This window comes from Miscanthus floridulus, chromosome 3, assembly GCF_019320115.1.
Source record: "Miscanthus floridulus cultivar M001 chromosome 3, ASM1932011v1, whole genome shotgun sequence".
Classification (NCBI taxonomy): Eukaryota; Viridiplantae; Streptophyta; class Magnoliopsida; order Poales; family Poaceae; genus Miscanthus; species Miscanthus floridulus.
This window is the reverse complement of record NC_089582.1, coordinates 72,132,286-72,156,084: the sequence shown is the minus strand read 5'-3', so window position 1 is coordinate 72,156,084 and position 23,799 is coordinate 72,132,286. Positions and strand designations below refer to the sequence as shown.

At 40.2% G+C, this 23,799-nt stretch overlaps 1 pseudogene; it reads right to left on the bottom strand.

The window, feature by feature from the left end:
• Positions 1-18,299: 18,299 nt before the first annotated feature.
• On the bottom strand, positions 18,300-23,510 carry LOC136545943 (protein RGF1 INDUCIBLE TRANSCRIPTION FACTOR 1-like; annotated as a pseudogene).
• Between the last annotated feature and the right edge of the window lie 289 nt (positions 23,511-23,799).

The window sequence follows — 23,799 nt, the reverse complement described above, 5'->3', positions numbered from 1 at the left end:
GATCACACTATGCATCTAATGATTGATGGCTTAATTCTGCTAGATTGACTGTTTTATCTCTATTCCAATCAAGCATAGTATGCATTCAAAGACATGTTTCGATCTTGGATAAATTCACTAGTTAATGAGATCTAATCTAATGACACTACCATAGCTGCATCGATTCGGTCGAACCTCACTGGTAAGACATTAGATTAGAGATTATCGATTAGTGGTTTTGTTCGTGATCGAGGTATATACTCTGTTTGTTTGCTATGCATGCATCGGCGATTTTAGCCGATTTGCCCATGCTTTCACAGATATGGCTTGCTTTCATGAACCTGTTGACATATAGTCGGTTTTATGAATTTTCTGGCTTTAGATTATTGTCATCATCATAGCTGCATCGATCCGGTCAAACCTCATTGTTGGTGGTAATAAATTAGATCTAGATAGTTCATAGATTCTTTTATATTAAATAGTCGATTGTTTGCGTGGTATATCTTTTTTACCGAATTCATTGGCTTTGCACCTTGTATTGATTAAATCTGATCTAGCCAATGATGTATCTTTGATGCGTACATATTGATAGCTCAAGGGAATGGATCATTAAAAACTAGGTGCATTGTGCTTGTTATCAATCATGACCCGCGAGCGTCATAGTCCTTAACAGTCGATTTCTTCTCGTATCAGTTATTTTGTTGATTTTTTTATTTGGCTGCTCACAAAGCAGCATACTTAGAACTGTCTGGGCAAAACCGGCATGTTCCACCATAAATTACTGATAAACTTTCTCTCCTTGTCAATTATAGGTCAAATTGACTGGCACGCCTTCGGGATTTCACAGGATTGACTGGTCCTGTGATTTAAGCCAAGCAGATCTCTAGATTGTTCCGGCTTGCTGCGTGTCCCCCAACGCGATTCCCACGTTTTCGCACCAACACGTGTTCTGGCACACCCGGTGGGATCCCACAATCGTCATGGCAGCTCACAACAATAGGGACATTCTTATGGTGCCTTATGAAGACTTACCTAATGAGGATAAGGATGTCATTAATAAAGCTATAGAATAGTTTCAGAACAAGTATTTGTTGTCCTATACCAAGACACGTGATAATAAAGTTGTTCAGAAATATCCACTACCAAGAGTTTTGATGCATGGGCAGTCAGATACAGACGAAACTGATGATAGACGTTTCTTCATAGGTGCTGTAAATAAATCTGCTCATGATGCCATGTTGAACCATAATACAACTTTCTTGAACATATTCCACAATACCATGAATAAGGTGTTTCATGGATATCCAATTGATCAGGTTGGACCAGTTTATTACAACATTCCATATCCTTCAACTTAGGGGACTAATCAAGCTGGTACTAGCCATCAAGAAGCAACGCTAGCTGAAAATGATGATGCCCAGGTAGTTTAGAGCTTATCTAAGCAAGTTTAGGATACCACTACTAATCAAATACAATATAATCTTGGATCATCAGCGCAACATGTGCAATAGCCGATGGGGCAAGTTTAGAATCAAATGGTTAATTTTGGCACATCAGGCCAAATACCGTCGTCGGCTCAAAAAATAGTGCCATCAGTTCAGAGAATTCGCAGAGATACAGATCCCAATATTTACAATTAGAGACTTCAAACAGCAAATCAGCAAAGGACCCAACAGATAGAGATTCTACAAGGATATCATTATGGCACAGATTATAATACCCTTCATATGATTCCAAATCCAGGGTATCAAGGTACCTAAAATTTTAATCCATAGATGGGCCAGCAATTGCAAAGAAATCTGAATTCAAATGCTGTTGAGTTGTTGCTCAGAGTAATTGAGATGATGAAAAATCAGTTCGGTTTGAAACCAAAAGGGCAGACCTTTTTGTACAAACATCCATATCTAGAGTGGTATAATTTGGTTGCTCTTCCTGTGAATTATAGGCTCCCAAAATTTGCTAAGTTAACTGGTCAAGATAGTACAAGTACAATAGAACATGTCAGTCGGTATCTTATACAGTTGGATGAAACATCCATTGAAGAAGCTCATCGAGTTTGTTTCTTCTCCTTGTCCCTGTCAGGACTAGCTTTCACCTGGTTTTCATTGTTGCCAGTTAATTCTGTTGCCAATTGGACTGACCTAGAGAAGAAATTTCATACATATTTCTATACTAGGACAGGAGAAAAGAAAATCACTAATTTGACGACCATAAGGCAAAGAACTAATGAATCAGGTGCTGAGTTTCTTCAGAGGTTCTGAGAAACTAGGAATTTGTGCTTTTCATTGAATTTAACTAATAATCAACTAGCTGCTTTGGCTGTCCAAGGAATGTTGCCAACGTGGAGAGAAAAATTGCTTGGGCAAGAATTTGACAATTTAGGCCAGTTGGCTCAATGGGTGGCAGCACTTAATAGCTAATTCCAGAATATACGCAGGGATACCCAATTCTAGAAGAATGCAACAATTGCTGAAGCTTATAATCCATATTTAGCTGATGATGACATGAATGACGAAGAAGAGGAGATTGCTGTGGCTGAATGGAATTGGGGTAAGAAGACAGTGATGGTGCCAAATCCTTAGGGAAAAAGAGTTGAAGAGAGCTATGATTTCGATGTCATAAAATCAGACAAGCTCTTTGATTTCTTGCTTGAGAGAGGATAGATCAAATTGTTTGCCAATCACATTATGTTACCTCCTGATCAATTGAAGAATAAGAAGTTCTACAAATTTCATAATGCTACTTCTCATTCTACTAATGAGTGTAGAATTTTCCGATAGTATATACAGAGGGCTATTTAGCAAGAGATGCTTAAATTTGATACACCTTGAAAGATGAAAGTCGATGATAATCCTTTCTCAAGAGATCATAATTTGGTTGATGCTAAGTTGCTCAAAGGAAAGACTAAAGTTCTAACATCAACTAGGGCCAAAGAAACTAGAATAGTTGATCTAAAGATGCAAATATCGATCGATGAATATAGAGAAATTAAAAGGCGTCGTGACCAACAGAAAAGCCGATATGAGCAGGGAGAGACGTCAAGAAACGGGGCGATAAGACCGCATGTTACATCTTGAATTTTGTTGAATAAGTGGCAATGTCAGAAGAAAAAAGAATTATCAGTGTTGGTTAGAAGAGAAAGAGTACCAGCGTCAACAGAAAGAAGAGAGGTATGAAAGAAGACAAGCTGAATCATATTGAAATTGTCCTTTCTTCAAACATTGTTGGAATAATGGTTTGAAATTGCCTACTAGAAATAATTGCCCAAAGTATAGTGTGCAATATTGGGAGTTTAGACAATCTCAAGCCAACCACCGATCTATCCATGCTCGAGATGAGTATCATCATAATAATATGGATCGATGCTTAAAAAATAGAAGTGTTCATGATTGGCTTGGGAAGCGAGTTGTCAATTAAAACTAGGTTGATTATGAAGAAAAAGGTGATGAGGAAGAGTATGTTTGACAGGAAGGACAATGGTGTCCAGGAGGTTTGACAAAAAGTCAAAAAAGAAGGGTACAATGCCTAATGAATAGAGAGCTAGAACAGGCTCTGTCACACCCCAAAAATTCTTATTTTGGGTTGTGCATAGAAAACACTAAATAAAATGAATTATTTTAATATTTGAATAAAATTTACCAAGTTTGGTTTGAGCTAGCGTAAATTTAGTTATAGGAAAAATGTGAATTTTCAAAGTTTTCTAATTTTGACGGGCATTTGGATGATGTGATGTTTGCTTGTTGCTTCTTTGTGTGTTGAGAGTGAGCAAAGTCTTTAAAATACGTTAGTAGGTCGATTTTTCTTCTTCGGCATGCCTTTATCTTTTTCTACAATCAAATTCTTTGTTTGTTAGCTTAAGTTTTCGTTGGAAGCTTCCTAAAATCTTTTCTTTATAACGTAAATCACTCCTTTCAGTTCCTTGTCCGTCAATCAATCTCTACAAAGTTCTCGAGAATTTTTTTAGCTTTTTCTAGAACTAGTTCCTACTTGTCTGTGAGGATAATTTAATTTTTAGATGCTCCGAATTATCTTATCATGGGATCCAAATACTTTATTTGGGTTCCTCGTGTTCCACAACGTCTCTGGGAATTTTCCCCGAATTTTCAGAGCTTTCAGAGTATTTTCACGGCTTAAATAATAATTATAGACTTTTCTAGAATTATTTTATCCACAAAATTAATTAAATCCGAAAATAATAAATCTCTCATTTTTTCCCAATGCTCAAAGCCCGTGTGCAATATTCGTAATAAATTCTAAAGTCCCATGCATTTATTTACTAATGGGCGTTAATGATTATTTAGGCCCATTAGTAAATGTGGAGGGTGCAACATCAATTAGTAGCATATTGCTAGTTGATGTAGATGTGGAGAGTTTTTCTCCCTATAAATATGTATCAACCCTTAGGCAAAGCACACCAAAACTACCATAAGGGGAGCCCATAGTTTGGAAAATCCCTCATGTAGTAAATTAGATTTTTCTCCTTCTCTCGTTGTCGCCATCGCCGTCGCCGCCACGCTACCCGACCGTGTGGAGTTCTATCATGGCCACCTTCCCCCTGTCTGGAGTTTGACTATGGCCATATCAAAGTTCTGTGAGCTTTCATCTATTATTTTTCCTCTTTTCCTTTCTCGTTGCGCTTGGAGATGATTCGGCATTTATTTTTCTCTTTTGTGCCATGCTGCTAGGGTACAGGCACCGTCGCTAGCACTGTCGGGTGGGCCTTGCCAGCTGCCGCCTCGCGTAAGGGCGAGCATGTGTGCGCGCTGTGCACGGCCGCGGCCCAGCCCGACCATCCTCTCCTTCATGCAACAAGTTGAGCCCACCCCTACGTAGCTGCTGTTGCCATGGCGATGTGGTGGCTGTATGGGAGGCCAAAGGATGAAGACAAGGTAATTATGAAATTGCCACCAGTTCGTGATATCGTTGTCGCATATTTGTTTTAAGTCCATTTTGAATCGTTCCAATTGCGTTAGATTCGTATCGATGTGATCTACATGCTAGTGTCGTCGTTTTTCATGTCAAGTGACTTTTATATATATGCTTAAATATTAATTTGATTAATATGCATGCAACTAGTTTTTATAAATAAAAGCAACATAATTATATACAATGCTCTTTTGCAAATAAGTTTTAACATGACTAGTTGCTAACATAAATATGTTTCTAAATTATAATGTGTTTAGTCTAAACACACATCAAATTTGATTAGATGTTCTCACATGTCGGTTTGTATTTGCAAGTTAAAGTTGAATTGGCATAAATGATATCAATATATTTATAAATAAAATATGATTAGCTTCAACTTAGTCTTTAAGTATAAATATGATTTGTTTAATCTAAATTAATGCTACTCACATAGTTTTTCCTAATTAACATAAATCAAGCTTATAGTCTTCTCTTTTCTTTTATAATATAAAACCCTATAGTCGTTTCTTTACAACCGTAGTTTCGATTGGCGTGCTTTTCGTGTCTGTGTATTCATAGCAACGTGTAGAACATCTTTAAAACCTTTTTACTTGTTGTTTCATATGTTTGGTGTACTGTTCTAATTTAGTTCTATTGTTTGCTTCGTGTATGATTGCATGGATGCTTGTGTGATGCTTTATGATCATGTCCAGTCGGTGAGCTTTACATGTTGATCAAGGAGTTCCATTGATAGTCTGGACTAGAAGAAGGATCTAAGTCTAAGGCAAGTATAGCATGGGATCTTTTTTGTTGTCCTATTCACTTTAATAATTTAATCATATGCATGTGTCTACCTTGGCAACCGTAGTAAGTTTCCTAGCTATTTAATATCATGAATTCCTTGTTACCTATGGGGTATTGCATTGGGTAGTATGATGCTAGTGCTCAAACCAAAGCCATGATCTTGTAACTTGACTAATGGTATATGCAATAAACACTAAAAGATGCTTTTTAGCAACATGGAACAAGGGGGCTAGAGCATTGGGCTATTTTTATGGTGCTCCAGATTTCTCTCCCTAAGGACTTATCTGTAAGCGAACATCCGGGACTTATAGTACAGCTGTGAGGGCTATATGGCTCTGGCTTTAGCTCAGTATGAGGACCTTTTCTAGCTTGTTAGTGGTTACCTTTATCGGCGTAAGAATGGCTTGCCGAATCGGGTATAGTGCGGCCTCTGTCCCCTTGTGTATAGGCTACGCGTCATTGTGCCATCGGGAAGGGGGGCTCTACATCTATTTGCCGAGTGAATCTAATGGCCCTAATTTGTTAGATGAACCTTTGAAAGGCTTCATAGTGAACCCTGTCGACCTTCCTTGGTAGTGGGTCAAGAGGCTGATCACCTTGAGCGAAAGGGTAAATCACGACTCATAGTGAAAGTGTACAACCTCTGTAGAGTGTAAAACTGATATATCAGCCGTGCTGATGGTCACGAGCGGCCTTGGACCCTTACGGAATAGATGATGAACACTAATGATACTGATGATAAAGATGCTCATTAATGATTACTATTTATGCTATTCATTATTTATATTTACCTGATCAAGTGTTTATATGGGCTTATGAATAAACTTGTTGCCACCCAATTGCTAAAATCATGACTCATTAAAAGCTAATTGTAGTTGAACTAGTGTCAGCCTTTTGAGCCTCATGAACCCCATATTATATTTGTTGAGTATGACATGTAGTTGCGCTTGCTTTATTTTCAATTATTTGGATAAAAATCCTAAACGGGTACCAGATTGCTAGAGTTTGGAGGAATTAGGCTTGTGATCAACCAGTCAGTTGTCCCTATAGAATTGGAGTCTTCACCCGAAGATCGGAGTTGTCTTTCCGCTGTTTGCTGTCTAAGGTTATGTCCTTTATACTAAGTACGTTATATATTGAGCATTGTGTTTTGATATTACCCTTATTTGTAGCTATATGTGAGATTTGACTTCCTAGGCTCACATATGATGTGTATCTGGTTTTGTTATTAAAATCGGGTGCTACAGGCTCATAAATCTAGTAAACCTCAAGTGTGGCATGCTAAACAAACAACCGATAGGGGTCAACCATCGGCTAATATTCAAATGGCTTTTCTGTTGCCGTCAGAATTTAGAGCTCCAGCAAACCAAGAAGTCTATTTAGATTTTGATGAATCAGAATATGAGGAGATAGTTGTCAAGTTGACAGTAATACAACAAGCTATATTTGATAAGCCAATCAAGCATCGGCACTTAAAGGCTTTATATGTAAAAGGTTTTGTTGATGGGAAGCCGATGAGCAAAATGTTAGTGGATGAAGGCACTTCTGTTAATCTTATGCCTTATGCTACTTTTTGCAAGCTTGGCAAGGGACCAGAAGATTTGACTAAGACAGACATGATGCTTAAGGATTTTGGGGGTAATGCATCCAAGACCAGGGGGCAATAAATGTTGAATTGACAATTGGAAGTAAGACTTTGCTCACTACATTCTTTGTCATTGATGAAAAGGGTTCATATAATTTACTCCTTGGTCATGATTGGATTCATGTAAATTGTTGTGTACCATTGACTATGCATCAATGCTTGATTCAGTGGTATGGAGATGATGTTGAGCTGGTTCATGCTCATGATTCTGTGAGTATAGCAACAACTGATCTAATGTACTGGGAACTGGAAGACTTTGAGTGTGTTTCTAGCAAGCTATAGGAAGGAGGCTTTGTTAAGATCAATGATAAAAGCCAACAGCCGATCCAAGCAGTCAGCTTTGAGAGTTTGTTTTAATGGATAATCCAATAGATGGTACAGATGGCAAACTAGGACATGGCTTTACGTCGGCTGATGAATTGAAGGAGATAGATATTGGCTCTAGAGATAGGCCTAGGTCAATGTATGTAAGTGCTAAGTTGGATCCTAAGTATAAGCGGGAGTTGATAGATTTATTAAAGGAATTTAAAGAATGTTTTGCTTGGGAATATTATGAGATGCCTGGTCTAGATCGATCAATTGTTGAACATCAGTTGCCAATTAAACCTAGATATCGACCATTTAAACAAGCTCCGAGGAGATTTAACCCAAGTGTTCTTGATGATATAAAAAAGGAGACTAAAAGATTACTAGAAGCAAAATTTATCCAACCGTGCCGATATGCAGAGTGGATATCGGGTGTTGTTCCTGTGTATAAGAAAAATGGGAAGTTAAGAATTTACATCGACTTCAGAGATCTGAATAGGCTATACCCATAGATGGTTATCCGATGTTGATAGCCGATATGTTGGTAGATGCAGCAGCTAGGAACAAGGTTATTAGTTTTATGGATGACAATGCTGAATATAATGGCTAAGGAATATATCTTTTAGGTGCCCTGGTGTAATCGGCTTATTTGAATGGGTTGTAATGATCTTTGGTTTGAAGAATACTGGTGCAACCTATCAAGAAGCGATCAATGGAAAGTGTGTAAAGGAATATTATCCTAGCGTTTGGATTAATACTTGATAGCCGATTTGTTCAGTCATCGGCTCTAATAGCCGGTACCAGAAGGGTATTGCCTTTAGTTAAAAATTAACCCAGAGAGAGGAAAAGTTGATACGATATGTATCGCCTATAGAGCAAAAACCAACACAGAAACGATTATGGTATACACAAGACATTGCAGAAAGTACATTAAGACATGATCACAGAAAAACAGAGGTTTTTATTCATTGATTAGTTTGCCCTAAGTACAAACTAGTCAAAGATATTGTTTATCACATCCTGAGCAGATGTAATGTCCACGATGGCCTTTGTTGCATCAACAAAGTCCCTGATTAACTCCTCATGCTCCTCGGGGCCATCGCCCATCAGGAAACCAGTCTCCATGGTATGGAGCTCGTACTCGGTCTGAACCTACACCGTAGCTAGCGCCACTGATGCACCACGATGGACGCCATGGAGGGTGATCTCTTGGACATGGGCCAGGACATCATGGAGGCGGGCGTTGATGAAGGGGCCCCGAGCATGGACGGCTGCCGTAGCCACATTCGTCGCCAGCTGGAGGTTCTCCAACTGCACTGTTAGGGCTGATAATCATAGAAACAAAGAAGATATCAAGACAAAGACAGTGGAAATTAAAATAAGAGTTTTCTTGGAGTTCATCTTACCCACCAGCATGGCATCAGACTCGACTAGCCATGCCCAAGCAGCGCTAGCCTCTTCCTCAGTGGCAAAGAGGGTGGCTTCAGAGGCCCCGAGGCGGATCTCAAGCTGACTGTTCTATCAAGTTGCCTCGGAATAACGGTCCTGGGCCGCCCTCCACTCCCGGAGGAAACGCCGGACGCCATTGCCATTCTAGGAGTCAAAGGAGTCCAATAACGAATCTGGCATGGAAGCGGCATCAGATGTTGCATTGGAGGGCTCGCCAGCCCTAGGAGGAAGTGGACCAAGGCTGTCATTCAGGATGAACCTGTAAACAAATTAGAAAAATTCATTGCTATGAGCAGAAGATGTCGATCTCACCTCATACGATGGAGGCACTGGCTCATTGGCAGGTTCTCCTCTAGGAGATCTTCTACTGCATGCTTGCCATGGTGATCCTCTCCCACCATGGGTTCTGGTCTAGATCTACGGAGAGGAGGAAGAAAACCGTTGTAGGGTTTGTGAAGGTGGAGAAGCACGGAGAATAGAAGTAGTTGCAAGTGTGGATGCGTTTAAGGCCAGAGCCCTCGGCTGGTATCTATAGCCATGGAGACGGGATGGTAGATATCTCAGAACATGCGAAGAGTAACTGCAATTAATAGGAGGCGAAGCGTCGCCTCACTAATGCCAAAGAGAATGCAGCGTTGATAACTGAGGATGGAAGATTTGGGAGTTTTCTTAGTGGACGCCGTGTTTTTAGATTTAATTGGGTTAAAGTCAGGAGTCTGGAAGCGGCTATTTTCAAATTGGTTCTTTAGCCGAGATAAGAGATACAATAGATCAACAAAAAATATGGTTAACATTGGTTCCACACAAAATACATGTTACAAATGTTGGTATGCAGATTACAAGTTTAGAACATCCTAGATTGCTTTCAATGCTTTTAGCCAGATAGCATCGACTTCTGCAATTTGTCGCTTGTCTTCTTTGGTTGATCTAGGAATATTCTCAAGGCTGCTGCGAATGGCCTTGCCTTCCTTGACCTTGGTCAGCATCTCTTGTTTCTTCTACTTGATGGCATTGGGAATCTAAACCAAGTTGGACTCATGGCAATCGATGGTGGCCTTCACACTTTCTAGTACTTTCTCAAGCTCAGCACGCCTAGCTCTTAGCTGATTCAACTCTAGTTCAATTCTAGAAGAGGAATTCTTCAGATTGTCAATTAGTTGCGCTAATTCTTTGACTTCTTGTTTATTGGAATACTTCTTAGCCATCAAAGTTTCAGGGTTAGATGGATTCCTCTGAGCCTTTTTCACCTTTAGGGCTTGATCTTCAATGATGGATAAAGGTGTCAAGACTTCGATGAGATCTGGGGATAAATTATCCTTAATGGCTAAGAAGATTCTTCGCATTGGATCTGCATCTTGGACCAAATCATCTATATCCTTCTCAAGCATTGGCAATATGCCCCTTAGCCAATTTCTGGTCTCTTCTGATAAAGCTTCTTTAGAAGAGATGGCTGATGAACTAATTTCATCTTCATCTATATACTCTTCAAAATTGAAAGAATAGCTCAGGACTGGTGAGTTAAGTACCTGCTGGTGGGAAAGAAAAGTTTTGTTAAGAAGTAACAAATTGTTTGAAAATGAGAAGAATGAGGAGATACAGTACCTTTTCTGGGGCAGCTTCTATTTGAGGAGAAGGAACAACTGATGATGCACTAATGGTATCTGGTTGAATCGGCTCTAAACTTTCGACATTGGTATTTGCAAACATCAAGGAAGATTTTTTGGTTCATGCAGAAGGATAAAATAGACATATGACTTTCTTACCATCAATTGTTTGCTAGATTGAGGATTCAACAGTCTGGGTGACAACATCAATAGGATCATTTCCAATGGGTAGACTGTCAGGCTCCTGCTCTTGCGTAAATGTTTCCTCAGGGAGTATCTGGCATGATAAATGGTCGAAGAAAGGTGAAAATTGAATAAAAATTAAGAGTTTTGAGGAGATACCTTGGCAACATCAGGAAGTAAAGTGGGGGGGTGTTCTCATCTTCTGCTATCCTAGAAGCATCGATTGTTTCAGTTGAAATCGGTTCCTTTCGAGGATCGGCCTATGAAGGTTGGGTTAGTGCTGATTTAAACACCTGAGACAAAAGTTCAGCACCCAGAGCAGATTGGGATGCAATGGTTGATAACTGCGAGGAAAGAATCAGAATTAGGAATTGAATATCATTTTGGGAAGGGGATGAATTGTTTTACCTGAGCAGTTGATGGTCTCGTTCTGTGAAGCCTTTTCCCAGTAATGTTTTTCTGGGTTGTCCCTTGGGCTACCTTACATTTTGAAGATTGATATGTTACAATTGTAGAGGTAGCTTGGGTTTTCATCAGCTTTTTTAGTGTAGGCGCAGTTGACCCCAGTCTTGAGATCGGACATGGCGGATAATACTCTATGGCATGCCCTTTTCTGTCCACAATTGGGGGATTGAATTTAGCATCCTGCAAGGGAGTTCTATTAGATAAGTTGTCGGAGGGACTTTAGTAGATGATCTTTATGGAGGAAAAGAAGTTAGCTGGTTACCTCACTATCGGAAGCAAAATCTTCATCTAGAGCTATGCAGTTAGGATGAACTGGCCTGCAGAAGAGGTGGGAGTGCCATTCTTGCCACCAGGAATCATATAAATAAAAAGTGAAGGAGGCTTTGGTCCATTCATGTAGATAGAGGGATGGAAGATTTGATCCTAACTGGAAAACTCTAGAAGCTTCCATTGCCTCACTGATGCCTTCTCTTGGTTTCAGTATATCATTGAAAAATAGCCGGGGGGGAGTTGACCAAGACCAAACTGACAAGCTACGAAAGAAGGGTTGTAAAATTCATAGGTCAGAAGGTTGCCTAGAAGAAAAGAACCTGTAGACATTTTGCCTCGGCCTTGACAAAATTCATTTGGAAGAACGCAGGGTTTGATAAAAGAATTGAAGATTGCAGCTGCTGTTTCATCTAAGCAGCCGAATTCAAATCAAAATTTGAATGGAAAGACCAACTCATTGTTCTCATCTTCATCATAGGGTAGCCAGGTTAGAATATCTGCATCAAACCCTCTATAAAACTTTTTGAAGAGGTGGCCTACATTGAACAACAATTGTTATGGCCGATGCAGCTTTACCATAGTTCATACACTAACGGGTTCTTCTTTCTTCGCCTTTATACTCCTCATCAAAGTTGGAGGAGGGGAAACTCAAATTCTGGAGATTTGGCTTCACAATCTTGTGCATATACAAATTTAACCACATTTGTATTAGCCACCAAGGGTCGCTGATGGTGTGCACTGCTTCATTCTTCAGTAGCTGAGAGGCCACCTGGTGCATCAAGCGGTAAGCTGATCCTAATAGATACTTTCCAAGAGGAATCTCAATGCCTACTGCTAGCTGCTCTGCCAAGAGTTTATGATTGTAAGTCAGACCACAAAATGACCCACAGAAGATAAATCTTTCTAACCACATGTTCAGAAAAGCCACGTGTTCTCTTTTGCTAACAGTCAATTCATTCCCAATGTGGTTCTGAATATAGCTTGCCCATCCTGTGTAGTCTGATATTTTGGCCAGTTTCTTTGACCCAGCACCTAAGAGTTCATACGACTGCATTAGTCCTATTATTCTAAGGCCAGTCAATATATAAACATCGGCCAAGGTAATAATCATTAGGCCATGACCAAAGATGAAGGCATTCAAAGTGTTGGACCAGAAGTAAGAAGCGGCGATTAGGAGTGAATCATTTCTCTCTATTTCAGATAGTGAAAGTGTTAGGCATTGGCTCAAATCATAAACTTCCCAGTCTCTGCCCTTTTTGTCTAACACTCTACGAAACTAGTCTCTCCATCCCTTAGGCATTTTGGGCCAATTCCTAAAAGGATTTTTGGTGTTCCAAGGAGATAGATCTACCAAGGACTGCCTAGAAGGAATTTGATTGGTTTCTTGGTTGATAAAGTTCGAAGGATTGGTATCTCCCTTGGGTCCAAGGTAAGAAGCATTGGGAACAATAGACGAAGGGATCAAAATTTCATTTTTCATTCCCTAGAAAGCCAGATGAGATGAACTTAAGGAAAAGGAAAAAAATAGAGCAACGACTGATAGTTGAGGGGCGGAAATTTGGAGACATACCTTAGGGATGTAGTCGCTGGTCACCATTTTAGTTGGAATAGATCTGAATCTGAGAAAGGGTTGCAGAGGAATGACTTGACAAGCAGCTCGAGCAGATTAGAGAAGAATTGCTAGGGTTGGAGCTCTGGTGGTGGCTGCTTTGGTTGTTGAGGCTTGCTTGAAGAAGGAGGGGAAAGTAAATCATCCGAGTGAGTTGGAAATGATAATGTTGGGGTATTATATAAAAATTTGGACCAAGAATATTAGGAGTCACGCGTATATTTGAGAATAGACGGTTGCAACACGGTGAGCAGGTCAATAGAAATTTTGGAATAAAATTATTTTTGTCCCAAAATTGGAGGGCATGTGTTTACACCAAAATTTGGAAAGAAGAACATGGGAACTTGAAGCTTCTAAGATTGTATCATCAAGGGATCGATCAGATGTGAATCGATGTCAGCTGGTTTTGATGAAGTGTTGGAATCGACTATTTTATAGATCACATCAGCAGACAACATCAACGGACTACGTATGGATGGCGACGGGGGAAACATGTCGGACTCTACAAAAGAGAAAGGATTAGGTCCAAGTTATCTTAAGTTAGGAATGTTTTCTTTTATTTCAAAGATTGTAATAAGTCGTATTTGAGTAGAATTCATGTTTAAGTTCTGGGTATAAATATTGAGCCCCAACTATTATAAGAGACAACCAATCAATCAATAACAATTATTTTTCTTGGCTTCACGCCAACCCTTAGGAGTACGAGTACTATAGATCTCGGCGAGTTCTTCAACAAGCAGGGCTGCATCGATCTGGTCGACCTTTGGCTTGTCTGTAAGTATAGTTATGGCTTATACTTCTATTTGTAAGGCTACATTGGTCGGGCCGACCTCTTATGAGCTCTAGTATAAGTTAGTTATCGATCTGTATTATTATTTGTAAGGCTGCATCAGCCGATTGATCTCTTACAAATCATAATATAGATCAAAGTTATCGATCTTATGTTAGATAACTTGTTATTTAATACAATATCACCGGTTATCGAATCAGCTAAGATTAGTAAGATTTTTCTTGCTGCTTTTAGTTGATTCACCAGTTATCGATCTTGTTATGATTAATGTTCTATTAATCATAAACAAATCATCTGATTGAAATAGAGATAGAGCGGCATCATATCATCAAAATTGGTCGTCTTCTAGTCTGGTCACACTATGCATCTCATGATTGATGGCTTAATTCTGCTAGATCGACTATTTTATCTCTATTCCAATCAAGCATAGTACGCATTCAAAGACCTATTTTGATCTTGGATAAATTCACTAGTTAATGAGATCTAATCTAATGACACTACCATAGCTGCATCGATTCGGTCGAACCTCACTGGTAAGACTTTAGATTAGAGATTATCGATTAGTGGTTTTGTTTATGATCGAGGTATATACTCTGTTTGTTTGCTATGCATGCATCGGCTATTTTAGCCATTTCGCCCATGCTTTCATAGATATGGCAGACTTTCATGAACCTATTGACATATAGTCGGTTTTATAGATTTTCTGGTTTTAGATTATTGTCATCATCATAGCTGCATCGATCTGGTCGAATATCACTGTTGGTGGTAATAAATTAGATCTAGACAGTTCATAGATCTTTTTATATTAAACAGTCGATTCTTTGCGTGGTATATCTCTTTTATCGAATTCATTGGCTTTGCACCATGTATTGATTAAATCTGATATAGCCAATGATGTATCTTTGACGTGTAGATATTGATAGCTCAAGAGAAAGAATCATTAAAAAGTAGGTGCATTGTGCTTGTTATCAATCATGACCCGGGAGCGTCATAGTCCTTAACAGTCGATTTCTTCTCGTATCGGCTATTTAGTCGATTTTCCCGTTTGGCTGCTTCCTAAGCGGCACACTTGGAACTGTCTGGGCAAAACTGACATGTTCCACCCTAAATTGCTAATAAACTTTCCCTCCTTGTCAATTGCAGGTCAAATTGACTGGCACGCCTTTGGGATTTCACAGGATCGACTAGTCCTGTGATTGAAGCCAAGCAGATCTCCAGATCGTTCTAGCTTGCTGCGTGTCCCCCGGCGCTATTCCCACGTTTTTGCGCCGACAGGGAGACTTTAGTCCCATATTGCTGCTATAGGAGGAGTGAGGTCAACTTAAATAGTTGAGTATTGTCTCAAACTAGTTGAAGCTATTGGGGAGAGGAAAAAGAAGAAACACACATGTGCGCTCGCTCGCCTCGTCGGGCCGAGCGATGGGCGTGGGCGCGTGACATGCATGTGAATGGTTCGGCGATTTCTCGCTTCGACCTTGCGGTTGCGTGGCTTTCTTTTGCTACACGTATTTTTGGCAATCAATTATTCTCATATTAATGGTGATTGCTCTAATTGGCTAACGACAGGTCAATTACCTTAATGCTATGATTGCATGGCTAATTACTTACCATAGATGCGACGCATGTATATTTTGGGACAAGATGTCATACTCAGTACAGATAATTCATCTTCTCCTCCTACCATTGTGCTGCATCGGCTCCTACTTTCCCATCCCATCGCTGACATGTTGCCTTTTCATTGTTCAACCAATAACCTATGATGTACTTTATGTCGCTGCACAGGTTTGTAAGTGAAAGAGATGGTTATATTTATAGGGAAACAAAGGTGAGAAGTAAATTCACTTTTCCTATAAATCTTCTGGCCTCGTAAGAAGTTGTGCATAATTTGTGATGCTAGAAATTGACATGTCAGTTGATAATGAGAAGTAAATTAATTTTTCAACTAGAATCACTAACTTTTCCCCTAAAATCATTAACTAAGAACTAATACCGCTGGCACAAAAAGAAGTTAGTATTTTTGTGGCTTTATGAACTAAAACGGCAATTGAAATTGAAGAAAAAAATAATGACAAGTAAATGCACTTTCCTTCAAAAACCGCTAGAATAATCAAAAGTTTTACTTAATTTGTGATGCTAAGAATTAGAATCGCTGACACAGTGAGAAGTTTGTCATACTTTGTGGCTTTAGGGACTATAACTTTTGGGAAACAATAATGACATGTAAATGCACCGTTCCTTGAAAACCGCTAGCACAGTCAAAAGCTTTTCCATTATTTGTCATGCTAAGAACTAAAATATTTGACTAGAAATATAGGGAAATAACAAATAAAAAGTTCATCCACTTTACTGCAAAATCTGGCGAGTACATGGCCAAGAGGTATGATCACGAAGGTCAAATCTGCCCCTGGACATGGGTGGGCTGAGCCAACTGACTAGATGCGATGTATATTCGAGGGTCTCTCGTTGACTTGATATATGCAATGCATAGATAGATATGCATGTTAACTGTTTGGATCTTGTTTTAGTAAACTAGGAAACATATCTATAAGTCAATCAAGGTAGAATCTCTCTATAACATGACCCTGATACTATATAAGACAAGGTAGGGATCCTCTAATATAGATACCTCTAGCAACCCTGCCATTGTTGTCATTTTTACATCAACTAGTAATCGATGTATCACACGTAGTAGATTAGAGGGGTAGTACACACGATAGATATTTGTAATAGTTTAAGTATGGGGTACCTTATGTCCAATATATACTGATGAGGATCTTTATTGCTTGTGTCCCATGCGTTAGGTGCTAGTTGCGAGTAGTGGTGTGTCTATGGATTGAGGATCTAATTAGATTTTTTGATCAGGGGCACTCTACTGAAAGTCTTAGTTTGGTTTTGGTAATTGAGTGACAACCTTAGGTGGACTAATGTGATTTATGTGAGATACATAGGTGCTTAGTCCACATGTACACTGGTGTGAGAAAGGCATAGAGCCATGGTGGTGAAATGGCTTTTTCATGATGGTAATGCTCAACTAGTGAGATAAAGGAGCTCATTGCACAATGCGACATGACATGGTGTCATGTATGTAATGAAAATGGACCCTATGGGCCATTAAATTTGATTTCAGTGTTTGATAAAACAACATGACCAATTGGACTAACAACGTTTGCTAGTATACAATGTTTAGTTCAAATGGATGCAAGGTGGATGTATACTTAAGAAACGGGATGATCCAAATGATAAAAAACCTCAAGCAAGACATCAGATGGCATATTGCAGACCCAAAACACATGCAAGAAGTCCAAGACACAAGATGGAACTAAGCTAGATGTGAAGACATGAAGAAAAGGTGTCAGGTGCATGCTTTCTGGATGCACTAGATTGATGCGGTGTGGACCCCCTAGAGGCTTCGGACCCAGTGTCGTCAGAGGCTTTGTGTAATGTTTGGAAGACCCCCACATAAAATTCACATCTTTGGATCACCTAGTGTGGCTTTTGACCATTGTTGACTATTGGCACTGCAACCATAGTCAATTGATCCTAGATCACCAAACGATAAGCTATCTCCATCATCCTTGTTGCACGTCTCTATCTTCATCGATGGATGATCAGGTGACTTTGTTCACCTTTGGCTTCCAACTTGTGCATCCTATTCATTGGCACCACATGATCCCATGACCTCTTTTCGTTTCGATGGACGATACAATGATATCGTGCACAATGACTTCTCTATATCGTGTGATCTCTGACTATTCGGTGTTTGTTTCTTATTGGATCATGATCTTCTTCATCCATATTGTTCCTTATCATCCACATGATCTACATAATCCTATCTAATACATATTTGCAAATTGGTGAAGTCAACTTGCACCATACTATCAAATGGGCACATTAACCACCACTAATAAAGAATACTAAGCCTAAAATTCAAGAACATGTGGTAAGTTCGAGGCTGGAACTAGAGTGGATAAGTTTCCCCAAAAAAAACCTTATCTATTGTATTAGCCATTATTTGCATGGTCATTCTCATCTAGCAAATTAGAATGTTTAGAACAACAAAGCGAGTAGGTAACTCTAGTATATTAGTTATTTAAAAAAACTTTGAGTGATAGAATGTAAAAAAACTATTGATCATTTGGTCTCATAAAAATGTTTATGAAAGGCTTGCAAATTGAAGAAATACCCCTACATAGAATAGGGTCCTTTTATTCATACATTAATTACACTAACACCAAAATTTTATCATGTTATTTGCTTCTACATGTAGTAGATATGGTCATGAGTGTCACATTAGAAGAATGGTGCACATTGTGGAATTCCCTTGCGTCGGTGATGAACAATCCTTTTTGGTGGTGGTTCTTCTTCATTGTTGTCATTGCAACTATCTTTGATACAAGCAGTACTAGAACTAACATTATCATACCTAGTCACATAATCCTTTCCTCTATATTCAATACCAATTTCCACCATGGCTGGCATATTCGTATCCTCTTTTATGCCTTTGAGCTACATAAAGTGATAATTTCAAGTGTGTAAATTAGTAAAATATGACTTCCGAGCTAAAGTACAGTAATTGTCAAACTTATTACTTCTTTTGTACACTACTACACAAAAGATTTTATGAGGCATTTTGAAATTGGGCTCGGAGGCGGGTGTGCTTTTAAACCGCCTCGGTTAATGCTTGGGATTAACCGATGCGGTCATTTTTTATTAACCGAGGCGGTCATAGTCAACTGCCTCGTAAAATCGATTTACTGAGGCGGGCAACCTAATGCGACTGCCTCAGTTAATATTTATTAACCGTGGTGGTTTTCCTAATGCAACCGCCTTGGTTAATACATTAACCGAGGCAGTCACATTATAAGGCCCACCTCAGTAAATAGTGGCCCGGATCCCAGCCCAAAGAAAGCCCATATCCATTATTCTACCGGGTTTATATATAAGCAAGACTTAGGGTTAGTAGCTCACTCTCCCCAGGCCTCTCTCCCAGCCACAGACATCTACGCTCCCTCCTCTACGGCGCACAGAAAGCCACGACCCTTCCCCTCCCTCTCCACTCACCAACCCTCCCTCTCGACTCCGACCTCCCTCTCCCTCTCCACTCCGGCGGCAGCGCAGAGCGGCGCGGGATGCGTGGACCCTCCTTCGGCGAGGGCGTGGCGTAGTGCCTCTTGCAGGCTCCTAGATCTGGTGAGGACGGCGGCTGCTCGCCACCACCAGCACCTCTCCGTCTTCCATGGTGCCACCAGCAGCACCTCTCCATCTTCCGGTGCCTAGATCCGGCGAGGAGGCCGGTCGCCATGCCTAGATCTAGCCAGCAGGAGATGCTTTAGCGCAGAGGCGATGGCTGTGGCATGCTCCAGCCCTCCCTCTTCTTCGAGCAGCGGTTCCAGTGGCAGAGCTTCAGCAAGGAGAAGTGGTTCCGGAGGAGCATCAACACCTCAGCTCCCTCCCTCTCCTCGAGCGAACCTACGACGAGGAGCAGTGGCCCCGTCGAGTAGGTGGTCAGATCCGATGAGCGGGTGCCTAGATCTGGCGGCCAGTGCTCAGATCCGGCGACTGGGTTGCCCTGATCCGGTGGCCAGCGTGTGGATCCGGCGAGCAACGGCAACGGTGCATGGATGGGCTCAGCGGGCCCGTGGATGGGCTTGTCGGGCTTATCCACGGGTTTCCTTTTTTTGTTTTTTTAATTTGATTTACCGAGGCGGGTAGGGCAACTGCCTCAGTTAAGGCCACGATTAACCGTGACCTTTTGACCGAGGCGGTTGCAAAAACCGCCTCAGTTAAGCATTTTTACCCACCACGGTAAAGTTTTGTGTAGTAGTGGTACCTTAACAAGCTTAATATTTGTAATGCATAATAACTTACATTGCATCCAAGAGAGCGAAAGCGAAATGCATCCAAGCAGAGGATGACCACACATCTTAGAATTGTGTTACGATGATGAAGTTGCTTTACTAACGGAGACACCATAACGACAGTGTCGTGGCTACTTGTTTAAGAATACAACCCTTGCACTACTAATTATGTAAGTTTGCACATCACTTATATCAAGAATGTCCTCAATCTCTGAAACCTCACAACGTCATGTGGTATGATGATCACCTTATCTGAAAGATCCAATTATTGAAAACATAAATGTTATCAACTAGAACATAGTACCTGCCCGTATAATCAAATATGCATGGCTTGCTAGTGACTAGAACACACCAAACATATAACACATTCCATGTAAAGTTTTATGCTATTTCTTGATTGCAAGTTGAAGAAAAAAGTAATAATAATGAAGACATCAGTATCATATATAAACTATTGAATTGCATGCCGTATCCCATATGTCAACTTTCAAACTTTCTATTAATGTTACGACAACCAATTTCATACTTGTATTGCACGATGAGTGGAATGGTCACATGCACGACAGTGATAGTAGAGAGATATTGCATTGGTGGTGCCTCACACTGGGTGCAAAATAGGTTACACTCATTACGAGTAGCAAGAAAATGGGTAGTACATATGGTAAACAATTGTGTTGCAAGCAATAACTCTAGCCATGAAGGCACTGCCTTTTCATTGTTAATCCAATAACCTATGATGTATTTTGTGTCGCTGCACAAGTTTGTAAGTGAAAAAGATGGCTATATTTATAGGACAAAGGTGAGAAGTAAATTCGCTTTTCCTATAAATCTGCTAGCGTAGTAAGAAGTTGTGCATAATTTGTGATGTCAGTTGATAATGAGAAGTAAATTAATTTTTTGACTATAATAACTAACTTTCCCCTAAAATCATTTGCTAAGAACTAAAACTGCCGGCATAATGAGAAGTTTGTAAGAATTTGTGACTTTATGAACTAAAATGACAATTAAAATTATAAAAAATAATAATGACAAGTAAATGCACTTTCCTTGGAAAACCGCTAGAATAATCAAAAGCTTTACTTAAATTTTTATGCTAAGAACTAAACCGCTAATTTTTTATGCTAAGAACTAAACCGCTAATACAGTGAGAAGTGTGTCATACTTTGTGGCTTTAGGGACTAAAATGCTGACAAGAACTTTTGGGAAACAATAATGACAAGTAAATGCACCTTTCCTTGAAAACCGCTAGCACAGTCACACGCTTTTCCATAATTTTTCCTGCTAAGAACTAAAATATTTCACTAGAAATATAGGGAAAGAACAAATAAAAAGTTCATCCACTTTCCTACAAAATCTGGTGGGTACATGGCCTAGAGGTATCATCACGAAGGTAAAAGCCGCCCCTGGACAGGGGTGGGTTGAGCCAACTGGCTAGAGGCGATGTATATTCGAGGGTCTGTCATTTACTTGATATATGCAAGCCATAGATAGATATGCATGTTAACCATTCAGTCAGATCTTGTTGTTGTAAACTAGGAAACATATCTATAAGCCAATCAAGATAGGATGTCTCTATAACACTACCCCTATACTATATAAGGCAAGGTAGGGAGCCTCTAATAGATACCTCTATCTAGCAATGCTACCACTTGTCGTCATTTTTACATCCGACTACTAATCAATGTATCACACATAGTAGATCAGACAGGTAGCACACATGACACATATTTATACTAGTTGAAGTATGGGTTACTCTACATCAATATAGATGAGGATCTTTTTTGCTTTTGTCCCATGCGCTGAGAGCTGGTTGTGAGTAGGGGATCACAACTATGTGTTTATGGATTGAGTATCTAGTTGGATTTTCTGATTAGGGGCACCCTACTAAAAGTCTCAGTTTGGTTTTGTTAATTTAGTGACAAGCTTAGTTGTACTAATGTGATTTATGTGAGATACATAGGTGCTTAGTTCACATGTACAGTAGTGTGAGAAAGACATGGAGCCATGGTGGTGAAATGGCTTTTGCATGATGGTAATGCTCAACTAGTGAGATGAAGGAGCTCATTGCACAATGAGACATGACATGGTGTCATGTGTGTAAGGAAAATGGACCCTATGGGCCATTAAGTTTGATTTTGGTGTTTGGTAAAACAACATGACCATTTGGACTAACAAGGCTTGCTAGTATACAAGGTGATCTGTGGTGTTGGGGAACCTCCAGATGCCGAGGTCAAGGCACCTAACAAATGACAAGCTAAAGATCACGATGGGGAGGGGGACATCGAGCCGCCAGGGCCAATTCATGAAGATGAGCTGCTCGATGCAATTGATGACAAGGAGGTAGAACCAACACACGAGGTAGGTGCGGTGCATGGCTATGGAGCGCTGGTGAGGTCAACGCAATGGAAGGGTCCTGGGTGTGCCTCTATGACCTAAGACACCGTCGTAGTGACCGCACTAGAGTCAGTGTCACGAGCTAGGCTTCGGCAATGGCCAGCGCCCGGGATGTGGAGGGCATCGATGAGGACTAGCGGCATGGAGCGCTAGAGCAGGAGCCAGTGCAACAAGAGCAAGGCAGTGCGTGCAATGTCTTTGATAGGAAGACATGAGATGATGTCCCAGAGGATATTGTCGAGGAGCACGCTGACTTGATCCTCGGTGATGCGCCCACTGGCTGGGATGAGATGTCGCTAGAGAGGAAACCACTAGTGTAGATGAGCGGGCCTAGGAGCTAAGAGCTCAAGACGTCCCTCATGGTGATGCTCATGGCATGGTCCATCTGGTGCGCGTTTGTCTCTTGCCTCTTCATTCGGAGAAGCATACCCTTCGTGGTTGTATTGGGAAGGGACATGTAAGAGCGGTGATGGGTTTGGGGAATTTTGTTGGAGTGGTGGTGATGCTGATGGTGATGAACTGATGCACGAGTCCACCACTATATGTTGCAAACTGAAAGAATGGTAAGGATATGTGTTCAATTAATTGACCATATTTCTTGCTAAGCAATCAACATCAAAATGATAAGAATCTGGCTTCTCCAAAAAGGTTCTAGTTCTTACTTATTAGCAAAAGCGGCCTCTAGGATGAAGTTGAAGCCCTCGTTTGGTAAAATGGCTCTTTTTTTTAAAGAAGGAAGAAGGAGTAAAAGAGGTCAAATATCCAAAGTACCTCTGTGTTGAGTTGCGCATCAGAGGAAACCTTGGTGGTATTTTGCCTGTAATTCTTATGAACTTGATCATTATTTCCATATTTATGAAAGTAGGCCAGGAAAAATGCCAAACAAAGTCACGTTTGTGTGGCTTAGGCTTCTAAATGTGAAATGACTTCTGCTTCTGCTCTTTTTGGCATCAGAAGCCGTTTCATATACCATGATTCGTACAACTTCTAATTAAGCCCATAAAAAGTGGGTGCAAAAGTTGTGCCAAAAGCTAGGTTTTCCTCACGGTACCTCTAGCTATGAGTGGCGAGGAGGTGGTGCCGTTACTCATAACTGTAGCCAAAATTATATATTGTAAGTACATGTATTTAGGCTGCTCATTTATACTCCATTTAATTTTTGAGTAACAAGAAAATGGGTTGTGCATATGGTAAAGAATTGTGTTGCAAGCAATAACTCTAGCCATGAAGGCACTGCCTCTCTTTTCATTGTTAAACCAATATCCTATGATGTATTTTGTTTCGTTGCACATGTTTGTAAGCGAAAGAAATGGCTATATTTATGGGGAAACAATGGTGAGAAGTACATTCATTTTACCTATAAATATGATGGCCACGTAGTAAGAAGTTTTGCATAATTTGTGATGCTAGGAACTGACATGTCGATTGATAATGAGAAGTACATTAATTCTCCCCCTAGTATCACTTTTCCCCTAAAATCATTTGCTAAGAACTAAAGCAGCTGGCACAATGAGAAGTTTGTAATAATTTATGGATTT